The 20083-nt window shown below is 39.0% G+C and overlaps 1 protein-coding gene and 1 long non-coding RNA gene across 6 annotated transcripts in view; one reads left to right on the plus strand and one right to left on the minus strand.

The window, feature by feature from the left end:
• Positions 1-9768, minus strand: part of PAFAH1B1 (platelet activating factor acetylhydrolase 1b regulatory subunit 1) — a 68989-nt gene extending 59221 nt beyond the window's left edge. The window contains exons 1-2 of one of the 5 annotated variants that reach the window (XM_057714389.1): positions 9381-9768; positions 168-292 (exon numbers count right to left, since the gene is read on the minus strand). The gene's annotated coding sequence lies outside the window, so the exon portion shown is untranslated. Of the gene's footprint in view, positions 1-167; positions 293-8555; positions 8585-9016; positions 9205-9380 lie in introns of those variants that run through there. The other 4 variants (XM_057714387.1, XM_057714390.1, XM_057714391.1 and 1 more) reach the window with 4 other exon arrangements.
• Positions 9769-9873: 105 nt separating this feature from the next.
• LOC130839835 (uncharacterized) lies at positions 9874-17964 on the plus strand. The gene is made up of 4 exons (XR_009049910.1): positions 9874-10219; positions 10825-10879; positions 15837-15936; positions 17826-17964. It is a non-coding gene; the product is annotated as an uncharacterized LOC130839835 (long non-coding RNA).
• Positions 17965-20083: the final 2119 nt, after the last annotated feature.

Genomic DNA, 20083 nt, shown 5'->3' on the forward strand with positions numbered 1-20083 from the left:
CTCTGCTTAAAATTGTCTTCCAAACTGCCTATAAATGGCACAGAATTTATAAATTCTATCAATCTGGCACATATGTACCTTTCCAGCCTCATATTCACATGTACCCTGCAATCCCCTCTGCAAACTATTTTCCAGCATATACATAATAGTTTTTCATGCTTTTGTACCTGTATATGTTGCTCTTCCCTCTACCTAAAATGACCTTCTCGCATGTCCACTCCAATTATTCATTCAAGATTCAGTTTAAATATCATCTTTCTCAACTGTCTTTAGTGGGGAGATTTGATGAGTCCTGCAACAGCATAAGTAACAGGTATCATACACAATGTAAACCAGTACAACCCAGGGTCCAGACTTAAAATACTACATAAGGATACTGAATTTCCTATCCATTTAATTATTTCATTAAGAATCTAGAGAAAATTCAAATTCAAGAAAGTTCTAAATTCAACCAAGTTTTCCCCCTTTTTATAAAACTGAATGGCAAGAAACAATATTCTTAAAATTTGACAAATCTAGAAAGAGAGAAGGGAGTTAAGATTTATCAAAGGAATGAATAGGTGATGAAATATTCTGCCTATCAAAGTTTCTTTATCATATATGAATAAACAATGAAAAAATTAGATATAATAGAATTAACAAATTTTAATCTCTTTAATGATTCAGCAGCCACTTCAAATTTTTACAGCTTTACTATATATATGTATGTATATAAAAAATATATGGTGCTATATTTTTATAATTGCAAATCTTAATATAAAGTTATAAAAACAACATAATAAAACCATTATTTTAAAAATCATTATGTAACCTTTCTGGTTCTTTGGACATGGGCTAAATGAGTTTTCCACATAATAGTGGGCCTTTAAAGAGAAAATTCTCTCCACCTACTGAGGAAAACAGCTAAGGCCTATAAATTCTGAAAAATTTCAAAAAACTATCTCAAACCATTAGTTCTCATTTTTATGGAAGAATCATGGTACACACCAAAGCCTCAAATATCACTAGCATAGAGGACAACGAAGATCCAAAGTACTTTAAATGAACGTTGCTTTAAATATGTTAGAAATAATACGTGGGAATCAACGTTGACCTTTCTTTCTTCTATATTCAATTACCTGGATCTGCCAACTTTAGTGCCTCAATATTTGTTGAATTATTCTCTGTCTACCCTTAAACAGTACTACCACAGTTTACACCATCATCTCTCACCTGGACTGGACCAATTTCAACAGGTCTTCCTAAACCTAGCCTTGGCCTATTAACATCTATCTTCTACTCAGCCCCAGAATCACCCATTGAAAATACAGTCTGCCCATATCACTTTCTTATTTAAAAACAACCCTTCACTGGCTCCCTATTTTTTATGTAACAAATATTTAAATAGCACTTACTATATGCTAGTCACTAAGGGTTTTAGAAGTGTTCGTTTATTCCTCACAACTACCTATGAGAACTTCAATGAGCTTTTATAGTGTTATGTGTTTGTGTGTGTATGTGTGTAAAATGTAACACAGCTATGCAAGGAGCAGAGTTGAACACGGGCATCGGAGCTCCACAGCCGGGGCCCTTCATCACTGCACTACGCTGCCTCCCTATTTCCTGAAGTCCACATGCCTTAACACAGTTTATAAGGTCTTTGATTAGTATCTGGTCCTTTCCCACATTTCAAATCTTATTTCTAATCAAGCCCCACTTTGCTCAAACTCCAGTAACACTGAGCACCTTGTAACGCATGCCTTCCCTCTCCTCATTTTGTGACCTTTATGATTTTACTACTACTGTCCCATCTGGAGTATTTTCTAGCACCTCAGCACAGTTCTTAGAGCGCACTGAACACACTGAAGAAAGAATGAGTTTTTAATGCCTCATATGGTTAGTAACCAATAATAAACAAAAATGTTGTTATTAATTACACTGGGAGACATACAAAACACACAAACACCAAATGTTATAGAACACAAGTCTACAACACACCTAATGGTTACCCTGTTAAAACACACACAACCAAAAAAACTTCCCCCAACCTTGGTTCTCCCTCAACTCTTTCTCACCCCTTCTGAACACCCATTTATCTGCTCAACAGACCAAACCAAAACAAAAAACACCTCAATTCTTCACTTTCCTCATTCCTCATTTCTCTCACTTCCCATATCAAACTGGTTACTAATTTATACATACTCAATCTCTCTCGAATCCATTCTTTCAACCTGCCCTGCCTCCTAAATAGTCTCCACAGGTCTCTGCCTCCATCCACTCCACAGGTGCATCTTCCACAACGCTGAGAGCTGCCTTTTTAAAAGGGAAATCTAATGATGTTACTTATAACTTAAAATCATCCTCTGGCACCTCAAGGGCAAAAACAGTAAAAAAAAAAAAAAAAAAAAATCTGTTTCTCAGATCACAGCAGTCTCCCTCCAAACAAGCCCTCAAATGTGGAGCTCTTCTCTAAAATCCCAACACTGAACTTTACTCTCAGAGTAATTTCTAGAGGGATATATAATTCACTTAAAGGTAGCTCCTTCAAAGGCTTTCTCTGATCTTTATTCTCCAAACCATTGTTAAAATATTTTACTCTTTTAAAATTAAAAGCTAAAAAAAATTATTTAAATTAATAATATTTAAAATTCTAAACAAAATTTTCCTGATAGTTAAAGATGTAAGTTATTTTAATAAACGGGGAAGAGGAGCTGAATCTCCCTCACAGAAGAATTCCAAATAACATACGTAAACAGACACTCCCCCCATCCCCACCCCAGACATGGAACTGGACTTACTTCCAAAGGATAAAGTAAAAGAAAGGAAAAATAATAACTTTATGAAAAAACTGCCAAACATTGCATTAACCAAGTGATGAAGTATCATGTAGCCTCTGACATCACGTGATGAGACGTGCACTTCACCTCTGTGGTATTTCTTCCAAAGACCCATAACCCATCTAACCATGAAAAAACATCAGACAAACCCAGTTTGGGGGACATTTTACAGGATAACTGACCAGGACCCCTCAAGACTATAAAGGTCCTGAAAAACAAGGAAAGACTGAGAAACTATCACAGACCAGAAGAGACTGGGGATACAAGACAACCAAATGCAATGTGGTACCCTGGATTAAATCTGGAACAGAAAGAGGCCATTAATGGAAAACCAGTGAAATCCAAATAAAGTCTGGAGTTCAGCTAATAGTAAAATCCAAGACTGACAAATGCACCACAGGAATGTCAGATGTTAATAATGGAGGAAATTGCGTGCAGGGTATATACAAGAACTCTCTGCACTATCTTTACAACTTGTCTACAAATCTAAAATTATTTCAAAATAGTTTTTTTAGAAAGAAAAACAGGAAAAATGTGGGATTATTTAATATTTAAAAGTACAAACAAAATGTTTGTTAAAATAAAGATATAAATGTACTTTGCAGTTTAAATAAAATGCTTACCAGCAATATAATATTATATTAAAAAATGGAATTAGTCAATTTGGCATTGATTTATATAGCACTTCTTGCCTACTAAGAAACTTTGAAGCCACCACTGGTTTCAGATACACATAATGGATAAAGGGGAAAGAATCCCCAATACAATATAATTCTTAAGAAATATATCAACACTTAAAACTATAAGAGCTATATAAATATATTAATAACTGCTTCCTTATATGATTGAATTGTATGTTAATTGTCTTCCTTAAAAAAAGTCTCTAACAATAAAAAATATCTACTGAAGGGTTTATATGCATTTTATCCAATAATAGTGACCAACCTATAAGTTAGATACTGTCAACATCAATTCATAGATTAGGAAACTGAGGCTAATCGCTCAAGGCTCATAGCTGACAAATTGTGGAGTTAGGATTAGAATCTAAAATATTCATTTTTGGTTTTAGTCAACAGCTTCATTTAACTGTCTCTGATAATGCTAAATGTATAGCTTTTCCCCACCTTTAAAAAAATAAGTTAACCAAAAAAACAATTATAATAATCAATACAATTGACTCTTTTTTTTTTTTTTGGCCACACTGCATGGATTGTGGGATCTTAGTTCCCCCATGAGGGATCGAACCCAAGCCCTCGGTAGTGAAAGCATGGAGTCCTAACCACTGGACTGCCAGGGAATTCCCAATACAATTGATTCTTTATCTTCACCTTCCCTTCTTCTGCAGTCAGAATATTTTTGATAAAATAAAAACAAATATGGAAGGAAAGATGAATAGATAAAATATATGCCTTATGCACATGAAATATTAATATCATAAGACATATCCTTTTATCTATGCCATAGATTAAAAGTGAATTAATCAACAACATGCAAATCCTTAATAACATAAGCTTTCAATTAAATTCCTTAAAATTTCCCAGATTCTTAATTTCACTGTCATCAAAAGACAGTCCCTCAGAAAATTTCATAACAGCCTCAGTTAACTGTCAGTAATTCTTGTCAGCACATAAGAGCTCAAGGAGCAGATGATCAAAATACATAGAGCAGAAATGCAAATGTAATTTGTCCAGTTGGGTTAATTCATTTATTATAGGTGAGAGTTTTGTGGACCTGAAACAACTATGTCAGAAGTGTGACCCTGTTCCTGTGACAACACAAAATCTCTGTAAAGGAAGCATGAACACTTTTCCCTCCTTCACCTTAATTCCAGAAATATCACTGGACGTTAGCCTTAGCCACTACAAAGAACTATAGGATAGCACATTTCCTTTCACATAACCCCTTATTCAATCAAATGCAAAAAGTATTTACTCATTAATAACACTTGTACATATTTAAATACTGATTTAATATTAATTTACTGATTTTACTTATTAATGCTACTTGTATGTAGGTAGCGAGTATTTATTTATATATTAATATTACCATAAAGCAGTATGAGGCATTTTCTGGAAGTCCCTACTCAAATGACTTATGCAAGCAAAGTAGTTAACAATATAAGACCATGTTAATAAATGCCAATTTAAATGATGCAGGCAATAAATGCCACCATTTTAGAAAAGAAATTAACAAACATAAAAAAAGTTACGAAAAGAACTCGTTTTGTCAAAAGAAAAAGGAATGTTTGTTTGATCATGCAAGGCAATACCCAAGTGGTTCACTCACTACAATATTTACCTCATTCTAGCTACTAACCCAACATGTGACCTTGGGAAAAGAAACCCTCTGAATTTTAGTCCTCTCATCCATAAAAAATACCATTCTACCTCAAAAAGTAGCAGACAGAACAAATGAAATACCATGTTCAATACATTTACAAAGTTCTAGGAAAATGTGTACAACAATGTTAGATGACAATAACCAGAGGCTACTTTTCAAGAAGCATCCTTGACAAATGCACAGATCAATCCTAACTAGGTAAGTGTCAACTAAAAGCCACCATCTTTTAAAGAGAAAACAACAAATCAAAATAATAAGCCCTTATGGTACCTGCATCTAATGACTATAAAGCATTTCACAAATATCAATTAAAATTTATAACTGCCATGGCAAGGTTAAAAATTATACACATAGCAGAAAAGAAGTTAAACTAAGGTTCTACTTAAGTGACCAGCCATATCAAACCAGCAACAAAGCTAAAACAATTCAAAAAGGCTTCACTGCAGTTAACTATTAGGCTTATATAATACAGCATCTTTCTTCATGAAATACAGATTTCTCAAAACATTTGGACTTCAGCAACTAAGATTCACTCTATACCTAAGCATCTTCAGGAGAATGGGTTTGCTTTTTCTTTTCAGAAGTCCTATACCATCAGGTTTTTTTGTTTTTGTTTATTCTAAATAGAGCAACTTTTTAAGTTTAAAAAGAAAAAAGTTGTATAATAAAAGTGGCAAAGAATTCCCACTTTAAGCTTAATTATCTCTCTCTTTAAAGTGCATGAAAACATTACCTGTCATAGTAAAATATTTTCACAACAGAAAGTTCCAGGCAATTAAAAACACCTCTTTTAGGACCACAGCAGACATGGCAGGCGTGGTTTAAAACCAACTGAGCCTCAAGTGCCCTTTGGCAAAATGGTGCATGACTCACTGCTTTAGAACTCAATGGGAAGAATTGGAAAATTCGCTCTGATTGCCCTATGATTTTGCTTTGGGTTTGTTTTTTAAGATATCTCCATCCTAATGCTGACAACTTCCATAGTTTCTACGGCTTACCTATTGATAGTAAGATGACAAATTGTGAGTAACATGAACCACAGGTAAACAAAAAGTAAGGTCCTATTTTTTCTTGGACACTGAAAATATGAGCCATAAAATAAAGTCATAAATACAGTATTATTTATTGCATAAGTGGGAGGAATATTTACACTGAAAAAATATAGACAATGAAACATGGATGTTCTAGCTGGAAAACCAAAACTTATGAGATACTGATTTTTCCCTTCCAAAAACATCTCTAAGTCTTTTATATACCAGTGTAATTGTATCTCAAAAAAAGAAAAGATACCAAGTAATTCTACTAAAAAATTAATCCTTCCCAATCTCATTAAAAGTTTCACAAGTATAGGATTATGAAGAATTTTAAAAACTGATCTCCAAATTAAGCAAAAGACTGACACATGTACCAAAAACACACACAGATACACATTTGGAAGTAAAAGCTCTCTTATTTAAGCCAAATTATTTTTAAACTCCTAATCAACTAATAATCTACTGAAAAATCTCAGCTCTTAGTATGCTTTTATAGCTACAAATACTAGGGGTGGGGATAAGTTAGACACATAACACAGTGAATTATCATACTAACCTCATTCCTCACCACATGAACCCTCTTACTTTCTAATCACATTAAAAATAACAAAAATGTAAAAATATATCATACACTGACAAAGTCATAAGGCCCATCAAAATCACCTTTACAACGTGAATTTGACATTCTTCTGAGAACATCTATTCACATGAATGCTTGAATGACCTACCCTCTCTTACGGTAGTATCTTACTAAAAGGTCTCTTCCAAGGGACAACATCAGAGAAAGGGTCTATATAAAGAGCATTTAAGACAAATTATCTTATCCTTACTCACTTTGATGTTCATTATTTAAAAATCACAGATTTACTGTTTTAATGCAAACTAAAGTTAAAGAAAACATCTGTAATGTTCTCATTAGATTTTTGCAATATTTCTACTACTATTTTTTGCCAAATATTTCTGGCATTCATTAATTTACACTTACTTAACTAAAACAATAAAAAACATTAAGAAGTGTGTATATATGTATATGTGTGTATGTATATATACAGATACATAGAGACAATAAGTATTTGCTTTAGAGCAGGGACATTCAATGCCCACCTTGCAGAAAAGGTGGAAACTAAAAACACGAGATTTTAAGATTTACTACAGAGAAATGCCTTTGTTGTAACACCAATTAGCATCAAATAACCTTACAAACCATAAGCAAGAGAAAAACGCTATGAAAGGGCAATCTAGCATTTCACAGCTTCTGCTCTCTTACTCCACCCAGTCTCCTCGGCTCAATGGCTGTTCACAGCATCCACAAATACTAGCCCATTTTTAAAAAAGGAGGTGCGGGAGAGGCAACGAAACAGGGCTAGCTCCATTAAAATCAAGATAAACAAATATTTTGTGAAAAATTAGGTTCCATTCTGATTTATAAAAACAACAGCTTTGTTTTAGGAGATCCTCCCCTTGCGAACAATCCAAACAATGATCATTTATAATAGAACGTGAAAGAATAAATCACCCTAAACACAGATTACTCTTCTGCTTTAATAAAAACTGCAATTTACAACTGCCAATTATTTTGCAAGACTGTGTCCTGAAAGATACCCATGAGAGATTAAAAGCTAGTTAATGCCTTAGACCCAAATCAGAATTTTTTAAGTAAAAGCTTTTAATATATTCAACATTATATCACTACCGACATACCCAACCAGGAAATTTTCCTGATTAAAAGATTGGACCCCGCAGCAATCAAGCTCTGCTGCAGCAAGAAAGGAAAAAAAAAAAAAAAAAAAATCAAGCAAATACTACTGTGGCAAAAGGGGAGGGATGACATTACTGGTATGAAAGGCCCAAGCACTGTCTCCTCCGCCCTAGCCTCAAAATGAAATTCACACAAAACAACCCACCTCGCAACAAAAATAGAATAACCAAAAACGGCACAAATTTTTTGTTTAGGCTTTAAAACGTTGTAAATTTCAAGGACTGTGTGTTAAAGTAAAGGTCGGAACAACAGTAACATCTTTATTCTCTCCCGATTGCCTCTTAAGGAAAGGGGGAGGGGGGGACCTTGGCATGACATCGCCCATTGAGAACGAGACCACAAATCTGGTTCTTCGCTTCCAAAGCACAATTTCTTAACCAAAGGGTTGATATAAATTGGATCCAAACCCCAACCCCAAAAGAAAATCTCCTGCCCTCCTCCCGAGGAGTTTCTTGCTAAGTCACCGAAGAAAGGCAGAATAACAAATAAAGCCAAGGCACCTTTCTCTCTCATCTCAGATACTGCAAGCCTCCTCCTCTTCTCCCCTCTTCTGTTATAGAGAGGTAGAGTTAAAATTTGCCCACAACCTCAAAGGCATTTTCTCACCTGGGAGGGTAAGGAAGGCACTGCGTTTCCTAAAAGAGTGGGGAGATCAGATTAGAAGGAGAATGGCCGAGGGCCTCGAAGCTCAGTGTTACAACGTCAAAAGGCAACTCCCGTTGAAAGAGCCGACGGCAGAAAAGAAAATCCTGCCTGATTTGGTGGGTGGATGCTGCGGATGGCTCAGGCCTCTCCTCCTTAGTGGGTGCAGAGGCTGGACCACCGCACAGGGGGACCAGGGAAGGGCTGGACCATCCTTCTCAGGTCAACCCCATCCTAAGGACAGGTGGGGGACGGAACGCCTGAAGGCCTGTGGGTGCCGAGGCGGCTTGGGGCTGAGCCCGGTCCCCGAGCGCCGACCGCGGGTGGGGTGGGGACTGCGGAGCTAGCCTTCCGCGGCGGGGGAGAGAAGGGCCGAACCCTTTCCCCAAGATCACAGAGCGACCTGCTCTCCACGCCCTTCCTACCCGAGAATACTTTTCTTGCTAAGTCACCAAGGGAGGAGGACGATCCCTTCCCGGCGAGGGCCGCGGGTGGAGCCGCGGCGGCCCTGGCACCGCCGAGCCCGGGCCAGGGAGGAGAGGAGCGAAGGCAGCGCCCTCCCCGGCCTGTCCCCCCCTCCTCCCGTGTCTCTCACTCAACGGCCGTCGCGGCCGCCATTTTGAGAGCGAGGAGAGAAGAAGAAGGAGGCGGCGGCGGCGGCAGGGGGAGGGGAGAATGGGAGGGAGGGGACCGGCGCAGCCACATCGTCAGGCCGCCGGGGCCCGGCCCGCAGCCGCCCAAGCGCGGTGGAGGAGACAGAGGGGAGGGCGCAGACCCTTGCCGCCTTACCGGAGCGCTGCACCGCCGCCTCCGCAGGGCCTCTTCCGTCCTTCACTCCCATCCACCGGCGGGGGAGGGGGAGAGGGAGAGGGAAGGGAGGAAGGAGGGAGGGAGGGAAGGAGGGAGGGGGAGGATGGCGCGCTGGGCCCGGGCCCGGGGAGGGGGAGGGGAGGGGCGCGGGCGGGCGGGCTCCTCCGCCGTTCCGGGGCTCGAGCTCAAGCCCCGCGCTCGCGGTTTCTCTCGCTCGCGCCCGAGCGCTCCCCTCCTGCTCCTTCTCGCTCCCTGGACCCCGGGGTCGCTGCTCGTTCGCTCGCTCACTCGCTCTCTCGGCCGCCGGACTCCGCCGCCGCCCCGCCGCTCCAGCTCCGTCTGTCACAGGAGCTGGCCCAACGCCCTGACGTCACCGCGCCGCCGCCGCCGCCGCCGCCGCCGCCCCAGACCCGCGGGGAAGAGGGAGGGGAGGGGGCCAGGAGCGGAGGAGGGGCTGCGGCGCATGCGCCGGCCTGGGCCGGGCCCGGATCCGCGCTGCCTTCCGCTTAGCGGGCGGGCAGCCTGCCGGCCGGTGCGGCTAGGCGTTACCGAGGGGTTGGGCGGACGAGTTTGCGCGCGAGGCGCTTGCTCTCGCGCCCCGCACGCCTCTGTTAGCTGGGAAGAGGCTCCCGGCTCCCTTCTCCTAGGCCCTCGTCTGACTGCTGCGGCCCCTCACGAACTCCGGCTCTCTTCACCTCCCCGCCCTGCTCTTGCCCGCGAACGGCGCTCTCCCCGCTTCCCCCGGCCAACAGCGGGGACCAGCTGGCACCCGTGGATTCCGGGCCCCCGTGGGCTTCAGAAAGCGGAGCCCGGGCCAGGTTGCCGCCCCTTCTACCTCCAGCCTTCGGGTTTATTTCCCAGGGGCCGGCGGCGGGGGAGGGAGAGGATAGGGGAGTAGGTTGGCTCGGCTTGGGGAGAAGAAGAGCTGTTGAGATTAAAAGGCTGGTGGACTGCCTAATTGTCCTCATTTTTAGTATAGATTTTTAACTGGGAGGATTCGCTTTTAGATGTGATTCAGCTGTTCTTTTCCTTAGTCACACGCACGCAGGCACACACACATCTGCGACTCTGGAAGTCTCGAAACGGATGCCCAAAGAAAGACCTGGAACTTTATCCCTACAAGGCTTGAGCGCGCGCGCGCGCGCGAGAGAGCTGTGTGTGTGTGTGTGTGTGTTTGCTAATTTATGGGTTGAAATACTGATGACAGGTCTTGGGGATTCGTAGTCAACGTATTGCACACAGACATTTGCTTTAAAAGAGGCCAGATTTGAGGTTCTGAATTACCCAATGTGGAATATTCCTTTAGTAAGAGTTATCTAGTATGATTATCGCATCACTAATTTGTATTGTCCAAGGAAACTCTTTCCCTGAAACATAGGGTTAAGCCTTGTGTTTATTGACTTTATTGCTTTCCTTTATGTAGGTAAATACATAACACTGCCTGTGAGAAGCAGCTGGGTTAATGAGAGAGAAGTTGGGTATGTATCCTGGATCAACTACGTGTAAGAAGTGTGACCTTGGCTAAATTACTCTCTCTAGCCCCGATTTCTCTATAAAATAGACCTAATAAATAACTAACTTGCAAGGCTTTTGTGAGAATTAGAGAGGAGATGCTACATACGAACAGTATGTGGCCTTAGCAGGGAGTCACAGGTTAACTCATGTAGCAATTACTGTTACTTGATACAAAAACAAATTTCCTTTTATCAAGAAAAGTTGTGTGTCTCTAACCCTGCAGTTGTTCAAGAGGAATATGAGTGAATTGCCTGGAGGGTTTGTGTTCTCTCCTTCATGAAGGCAGGGAAGGAAATCAAATGGTCTCTGAAATGTCTTTTCCAAGTTTACAGTTCTGGGATTCTCTAGCTGGGTAAGGACAGCAAGAGAGGCACAGAACTTTGGTCTGTGCCAAGTCCAGTAACCGTTAATAACCATGAAATAAATTAACATCCCTTATTCTGAGAATCCACCTTTGGTTCATTTTTCTCTTTTAAAATATTTATTGCCTGACATCACACTATTAATATTTAATCATCTGAGTATATCAGCTCTTTATTTCTTAAATGAATGTTTTAAAAGCCAACAAAATTGCCCAGAAATCAGAATCACATTGATAAACACTGATTTAATACAAATAGTTAGCACTAACCCCTCTAAACCTTGAGCTCATAGATATTCAGAATACAGTACTTTAAAATGTGTATTATGTGATTATGAATTCAATTGAGATCAGGTTTTATTTTTATAGCAATCCTTCGAAAAACAATAGACTCCCTTGGGAGGAATGCATAAAAACTTTCTCCCTGGATTATAATTTTTCTGAAAAGAAATAAAACTGTGTTATGTGCTTAACTTGATATGGAGCGATGTGTTCTGGTTCTGTGCACTTTCTTTTCAGTTGCTAAAATGATAGATCCATCTTAATAAACACTTGTCTATTGAGAATGGAGAATTAGGACATCTATGCTATTAATCATAATTCATTAGGACTTATATAGAACCTACTCTATCCATCCAGGAAACATTTAATAATGAATATTTTGGATGATGTTTCTTGAGAAAAGTAAGTATAAACAACCATTTTACTTACCACAATTTAACAATCTCGCCATTCATTTGAATTGCAAATCTTTATTTTTCCAGCAGACATTTTCAAAATGGAAACATTTGTTTCAGTTGTTGCAGTAAAATTAGTGCTAGTTTAAACAATGGTGCAAATAAGCTGACTGGAAGAAGCACTCTAAAAATATTGCTATTGGGGAGAGGACAAAATGTCTTCTACAAGTAGCTCCAGACAAAAAATCTGTTGACAATGAGCACAACTGTTAAAACATTACTTTTAAAATGAAAATGTCCTCTATTTGTAGGGAAACATACATTGTTGTATGTGTGTACTTGATAGAAAGCAATTAGCAAATGGTGAGAAGTTACTTTCAGGCATACAAGTTATGGGTATCAATGTCCCATTTGAAAGAAAACCATGCACCAACTGGCAAGACTCACTAGGAGATCTTGGCTAAATAATTTGTGTACCTGCATCTCCCCAAAGCATGGACGTGTCAGTGAGGGCAAGTCCAACTAAACCAGTCATTCTTCATCCCAGCATCATGACACCCGCATGTGTCACAAACATTGGGAGACCATGGAAACAAATCACAGACTATTAAAGGAGGTGAAACTCATAGCCTGGACATAGAAGAAATATTTAGAAGCAGCACCTTACAATCTGAAACTTTAAAAATATACATATATATACACGTATACACATAGAAAATAATTTTTAAAGTGTTAACATAAACAATACAAGAGGATGTATCAGATTCATTTTAGATGTCACCACAGTAGACTAGGCAAAGGGTAAAACAAGCTTTCTTCCCCTTTATGCCTGTTTGTACACCCAGTAAAGTAAAAGATTAATTCCCACCTTGAGGACTCAAACCTTTATGAAGGAGGTGATAAAGCAGACTTTTAAAAATGGCTAGGTGCTTACCTGGTTGTGCAGTGGTTAAGAATCCACCTGCCAATGCAGGGGACATGGGTTTGGGCCCTGGTCCGGGAAGATCCCACATGCTGCAGAGCAACTAAGCCTGTGTGCCACAACTTCCGAGCCCATGCACCTAGAGCCCAAGCTCCGCAAGAGAAACCACCTCAGTAAGAAGCCTGCACACTGCAATGAAGAGTAGTCCCCGCTCACCACAACTATAGAAAGCCTGCAGGCAGCAATGAAGATCCAACACAGCCAATACATAAAATTAATAAAAATGACTGGAAATTTCATTCATTTATTCAACAAATATTTAATTATCTTCTGTGTACCAGACCCTGTGCTGGATGCTGAGCATACACGATGAATAAAAGAAACAGAATCCCTGAGCTCAAGTTTATATTCTGATGAAAGATAGAAAAAAAGGTGACAGAGCTGTGAAGGCAATAAACAATTTTGAGATGTAGAAAAATAGGAAGGACCACATGAGTGAAAGTGGTTAAGAGAAGACATTTCTGAGGAATGAGTGACATTTAAGCTGGGACTTGAGTAGCCAAAAGATTCTAGATTAAGGAACAAGTGCAAAGACCCTGAGGCAGGAAAATGATTGCTGTGTCCCAGGAAATTAAAGTCCAGGCAGATGGATTGAAATGGTGGTGAGGAAGGAGACCTCTTGACTGCACTGGTCCAGGGGACATCCTTCGCATTTTATTCCCTGAATGTCCCAGAGAAGAAAGCAGGAGAGAAGAGCAGAGATATGTAGGAATCAGTGTAGGGCCTTGAGAACTTACTAGGGAGTTTGGATTTCATTTTAGTAGCTGTGGATAAAGGTAAGGACCAAAAAACAGGCACATTTTGACTATGTCTTTTGATCTTAAGCACTTTAAACAGATAATTATGCTATTATCTTACCTTTTTAATATGTATAATTTCAAATATGTGAAAGAATGATATAATGAACCCTCATATACCCATCACCAGGTTTGACAATTATAAACTTATGGCTAAACTTGTTTCATTTATACTCTCACTCACTTCCCCCTTCATATTTTGAAGCAGGTTCTAAATATCACACTATTTCATTCATTAATAATTTAGTACGTATCTCTAAAAGAAAAAAAGCCTTTTATAAAAAACATAATCACAATACCACTATTACACCTAAAAGAATAACAACAATTCCTTAGGATAGTTTGACCCTGCCCTTTGATTTTTGCCTCACCAAAGGCATGGAGTGATCAGAAGTTCTGGAGGAATTGGGCAAGCAATGCAGTTAAGCAATCTTGGACAGTAGAACTATCCTGCATGATTTGAGATCACTCCACTATTTTCTCATGAATAAGTTTAAAAAGTAATATGAACAATTGGTCTTTTATCCAATTAAAATTGGACATTACCAGTACAAATGATTTGCATAGCATATAAGCAGCAATGGCTAAAACTGCACACAGTGAAATTTGACCCAGGAAAATTGCATGTGGTGAAAATCATGGCCACAGAAGGGTTCTCACAGTAATAGAAAAAATAAAAGAGAGACTGAAAGAAAAACCCTGATAAGTAAATCAATTTTCCTTCACAGAATTATTAGAGGAAAGAACTTTTCCCCAGTGAGAATAAATTTCATTAAAATAAAAATGAAAACAGAGGGCTTCCTAGGTGGTGCAGTGGTTAAGAATCCGCCTGCCAATGCAGAGGACACGGGTTTGATCCCTGCTCCAGGAAGATCCCACATGCTGTGGAGCAACTAAGCCCATGCACCAAGAAAAAAAAAAAAAAAACGAATAAATTATCTTTAAAAAAAAGAAAACAGAAAAATTGGAAGTGGTATAACTGTGCAAAATAGAAAATTGATCAAGGAATTAATTTGACTAAATAGAGTCTGTTCTAATACACACATTTGCCCTAAAAAATTCACTGAAGTTGGTATAATTGTAATTAAAACACTAGGAATGGGCTTCCTTGGTTGCGCGGTGGTTAAGAATCCGCCTGCTGATGCAGGGGACATAGGTTCTATCCCTGGTCCGGGAAGATCCCACATGCTGCAGAGCAACTAAGCCCCAGCACAACAACTACTGAGCCTGCGCGCTAGAGCCTACAAGCCACAACTACTGAGCCCACGTGCCGCAACTACTGAAGCCTGCACGCCTAGAGCCCATGCTCCGCAACAAGAGAAGCCACTGCAATGAGAAACCTGCACACACAACAAAGAGTAGTCCCCGCTCACCACAACTAGAGAAAGCCCGTGTGAAGCAACGAAGACCCAATGCAGCCAAAAATAAAATAAATAAATAATAAAATAAATCTTTTTTAAAAACCACTAGGATTCACAAATGCAAAGGTAACATGTCTCTCTCTCTATATGTATATATATATATATATATATATATATATATATATACACATATTTTAATTTTGTGGTGGCCACATTTTTAAAAGTTAAAAGAGATGAAATTAATTTTTATCTTTTCTTTGTACTCTTTGAAATCCAGTGTGTATTTTACACTTACAGCATATCTCAATCCACACTGACAACATTTCAAGTGCCTAGTAGCCCATGTAGCTACTGGCTATCATACTGGACAGTACAGGTCTGGAGGAAAGGTGATCTAGGTGTAAAGAGTGGTTTAAGCAAGTTATGGAGTTGTAAGTGTGGAAGGCAAATTCTGGAAACAAGAAGTAATTCCAGGGTAGATGAAAAGGAGTGTATGTGCATCTGAGAGAGGGTTGGGAGGAGAGTGAAGGGTTCGAGAGGGAAGAAGGGAGAACTGCATGGACTGTGAGACTGGAAAGGTAATCTGAACTGGAAGGTTTTGGGTATCTTGATCACTAGTCTGTCCTGTTTGCTAAAGGGCTGCTTATACTTGTCTTAGTGTAAGACCATAAACCAATAACCTTCAACTTCCAAAGAGAACTTTTCTGACTCTCTTCAACAGTGTCCTCTTTCCTCCTCCCAGCTGCTGTTTCTACTGTCCCTTCTTCCGCTATTGACTGTGCAGAGAAAGGAAGGACTGAATTCCAGGTCTCCAAATGATGGTCCAGAAAAAACCGCTAATGGTAAGTTACATCAGGCATACCCTAAATCATGGCTTTCGTGCTTTCTTTTGTTCCAAAGCCTTTTTTTTCCCCAAACAAAACATTCTACCGAATGCTCATATGCATATAAACAAACAAACACAGAACTCCCTGTTTGAAATAGGAGTTTGGGGGCACAAACTGACCCCCTTCTGCCTTACTGCACCAACAGGAGACAATGTCTATCTCACTGTGCATCTTTGACAGCATTCAGAACTCATACCAGATTCATTTCTTTTTTTTCTCTAAAAGCATAAAGGAAAGACATAGGTAAATTTATGTTTAATTTATGAGGCATACACCTACTTTACAAAGCCATATTACAACCAAATACTAGAGTCTAGATGATTCAAAGGGATTACATAAAATTGAGTGAAAAAGTGGTTAAGTAAAAATTTTGGGGTGCCTACTATGTGCCAGATGCTATGGTAGAGGATTTACATATATTATCTTATATAATCCCCATAGACTCCTTATTAAGTTAATATTAATAAGCATCCTTTTTAGAAGAGGCCTAGAGACTCAGAAGGATTAGGGAAGTTGTTCAAACTTTGGGGGATGCAAGATATGTTTATGGCATAGATTGTAGTAATGGTCATTTCTTCATTAAAAAAAAAATTAGTACACTAACTCTATCCTTCTTTAAAGGTTAATAGATGATGGCTGCATATCCAGAATTTTCTGTTTCCTCCTGGACTACAGTGCACAGCACTTAGATAAACAAAATAATATTCTTTTCCCTATAATCACTTTTGATACATGTATATATAAAAGTATGTAAAATTTTGTTGCAAACTTCTTGCTTATAAAATTGGGGTTTGTTTTAAACACCTATGCGTCTTCTAGGACTGCAAACATGTTAGTGGGAGCACTCTTGACAGGTGAGGTAGGAAGTAACATAGGACAGATGGCCCGTTTGGCCCATAAACCACCACCTGCTTATTTGTGAGACTGCCTTTTCCGTCTCACTAGATATATGTTTATTTCCTTATTTCATTTATTGATGAATTACCCCATAGCAAAAAACTTGAAAAATTCAGAAAGCGTGAAAAGAAAATGAAAACTCACAAGTAATCCCATAATTCAGATATAACTACAGTGAAAAAATCGTATGTATCTTTCAGTTTTTTTGCAGGTATGTAAGTCAATATTTTTCACAAAATCAGGATCTTAGTTTAAATGAAGTTTTGAGTCTTAATAGTTTTTAATGAAGATTAAAAGTCAACAATTTCCCATGTCATTAAGTAGTCTTCAAAAGCACAATTTTTAATGGTTGCTAAATAGCGTATTGTTTTAGTGTTTCTCACAGGGCCACTCTTGGCATTTTGGATGAAACAACTGTTTATTATTTTTTAATTTTTAATTAAACTTTTAACTTTGAGATAACTGTAAATTAACATATAGTTGTAAGAAATAATACAGAGATCCAGTTATACCATTACCCGCTATCCCAAAGGTAACATCTTGCAAAACTATAGTACAATATCACAACTAGGGTATTGGCACTGACACATTTCCATCAACAGGAGGATCCCATATGTTGCTCTTTTTTAGCCACAGTTACTTCCGTTAATTGTCAGTTTAAGAATGTTATGTAAATGGAATCAAATAGTATATAATCCAGTCCTTCTGAGATTGAGGTTTTTTCTCACTCAGAATGATTCTCTGGAGATTGATCTAATTTGTTGTGTGTATGCAATAATTCATTCCTTTTTATTGCTGAGTACTACTCCGTGGTATGTAGGAACACAGTTTAACTAATCACCTGTTACAGGGCATCTGGTTTTTTCCAGTTTGGTATCATTACTAATTAAGCTGCTATGGGGACTTCCCTGGTGGTGCAGTGGTTAAAAATCCACCTGCCAACTCAGGGGACACAGGTTCGATCCCTGGTCCAGGGAGATCCCACATGCCTTGGAGCAACTAAGCCCGTGCGTCACAACTACTGAGCCAGCACTCTAGAGCCTGCATGCCACAACTACTGGAACCCGTGCTCTGTAACAAGAGAAGCCACCACAATGAGAAGCCTACGCAGCACTGCAACGAAGAGTAGCCCTGACTGGCCACAACGAGAGAAAGCCCACACACAGCAACAAAGATCCAATGCAGCCAATAAATAAATTAATTAATTAAAAAAAAAAGCTGCTATGAACATTTGTGTCCATGTTTTCCTGTGAACGTTTTCATTTCTCTTAATTTTCATTGTTTTCATTTCTCTGGGATAACTGCCCAAGAGTGCAATTGCTGTATCACATGGTAGTTGCATGTTTAGTTTCATAAAAAACTGCCAGACAGGGGGTTCCTAGGTGGTGCAGTGGTTGAGAATCCACCTGCCAATGCAGGGGACACGGGTGCAATCCCTGCTCCAGAAAGATCCCACATGCCGTGGAGCAACCAAGCCCGTGGGCCACAACTATTGAGCCTGCGCTTTAGAGCCCGTGAGCCACAACTACTGAGCCCATGTGCTGCAACTACTGAAACCCACATGCCTAGAGCCCGTGCTCCGCAACAAGAGAAGCCATGGCAATGAGGAACCTGCACACCACAATGAAGAGTAGCCCCCACTCACCGCAACTAAAGAAAGCCCCTGCACAGCAAAAAGACCCAACACAGCCAATAAAATAAATAAATAAATTTATTAAAAAAAAAAAAACTGCCAGACTGTTTTCCAGAGTGGCTCTACTATTTTATCTTCCTACTAGCAATGTATGAGCAATCCAGTTTCTCCAAATCCTTGCCAGCATTTGATGTTGTCACTAGTTTTTATTTTAGCCATTTTTATGTTTGTGTGATATCTCACTGCAGTTATAATTTGCAATTACCTAATGGCTACTGATGTTGAGCATCTTTTCATGTGCTTATTTGCCACCTGTATATCCTTTTTAGTAAAATGTTTCTTCGTGTCTTTTGCCTGCTTTCTAATTGGTTTGTTTTTTATTGTTGACTGTTAAGATTTCTTTCTATATTCTAGATACCAGTCCTTCGCTGGGTATGTGGTTTGCAAATATTTTCCCACAGTTCATAGCTTATCCTTTCATGTTCTTAGCAGGATCTTTTACAGAAAAACAAGTTTTTAATTTTAATGAAGTTCAATTTATCAATTTTCCCTTTCATAAACTGAGCATTTGGTATCAAATCTAAGACCTCTGCTTAGCCCTAGATCTCAAAGATTTTCTCCTAGTTTTTTTCTTTTTGAAATTACTAACTTTACATTTAAATCTGAAACCCACTTCAAGTGAATTTATGTGTGAGACATGTTAAGAATTTTTTTTTTGACTATGGGTGTCCAGTTTTTCCAGTACCATTTATTGAAAAGTCTATCTTTCCTCCACTGAATTGTTTTTTACACCTTTGTCAATTATCAGTTGGGCATATTTGTGTGAATCTATTTTGGGGTTCTTTATTCTATCCCACTGATCTATGTGTCTGCCTGTTCACCAATCCATCGATACTACACAGCCTTGATTACTGCCGTTAAAAGATGAAACATGTAGCATTGAGAAGAATGATTTCTTCTACTTGATTCTGCTTTCTCAAGATTGTTTTGGCTCTTCTAGTTCCTCTGCCTTTCCATATAAATTGTAGAAAAATCTTGTGTATACCTACACAAAAACTTGATGGGATTTGATAGTATCAATACTTGAATCAAGCCTGTATATCAGTTGAAGAGAAGAGACATCTTTACTACCTTGAATCTTCTGATTCATGAGTACTATATGTCACTCCTTCTCTTTAGGTCTTTTTTCCATCAACAGTTTATAGTTTTCAGTACGTATGTTCTGTACACATTTTGTTAGATTTGCATCTAAGTATTTCATGTTTTTTGAGTGATTATACATGCCCTGTACTTTTAATTTTGGTGACCACATGTTCGTTGTTAGTATATGGAAATACAATTGATTTTTGTATGTTTATCATTTATCCTGAGATTTTGCTAAAGTCACTAATCAGTTCCAGGAGGTTTTCTTTGGAGAATCCTTGGATTTTCTATGCAGACAATCATGTTATCTGAAATCAGGACATTTTTATTTCTTCCTTTACAGTCCATATGCCTTTTATTTCTTTTTCTTACCTATTGCCCTTCCAACCCTGTGTTGAATAAGAGTGATAAGAGCAGACATTCTTAATT

The sequence above is a fragment of the Hippopotamus amphibius genome, chromosome 17, assembly GCF_030028045.1.
Source record: "Hippopotamus amphibius kiboko isolate mHipAmp2 chromosome 17, mHipAmp2.hap2, whole genome shotgun sequence".
Lineage (NCBI taxonomy): Eukaryota > Metazoa > Chordata > Mammalia > Artiodactyla > Hippopotamidae > Hippopotamus > Hippopotamus amphibius.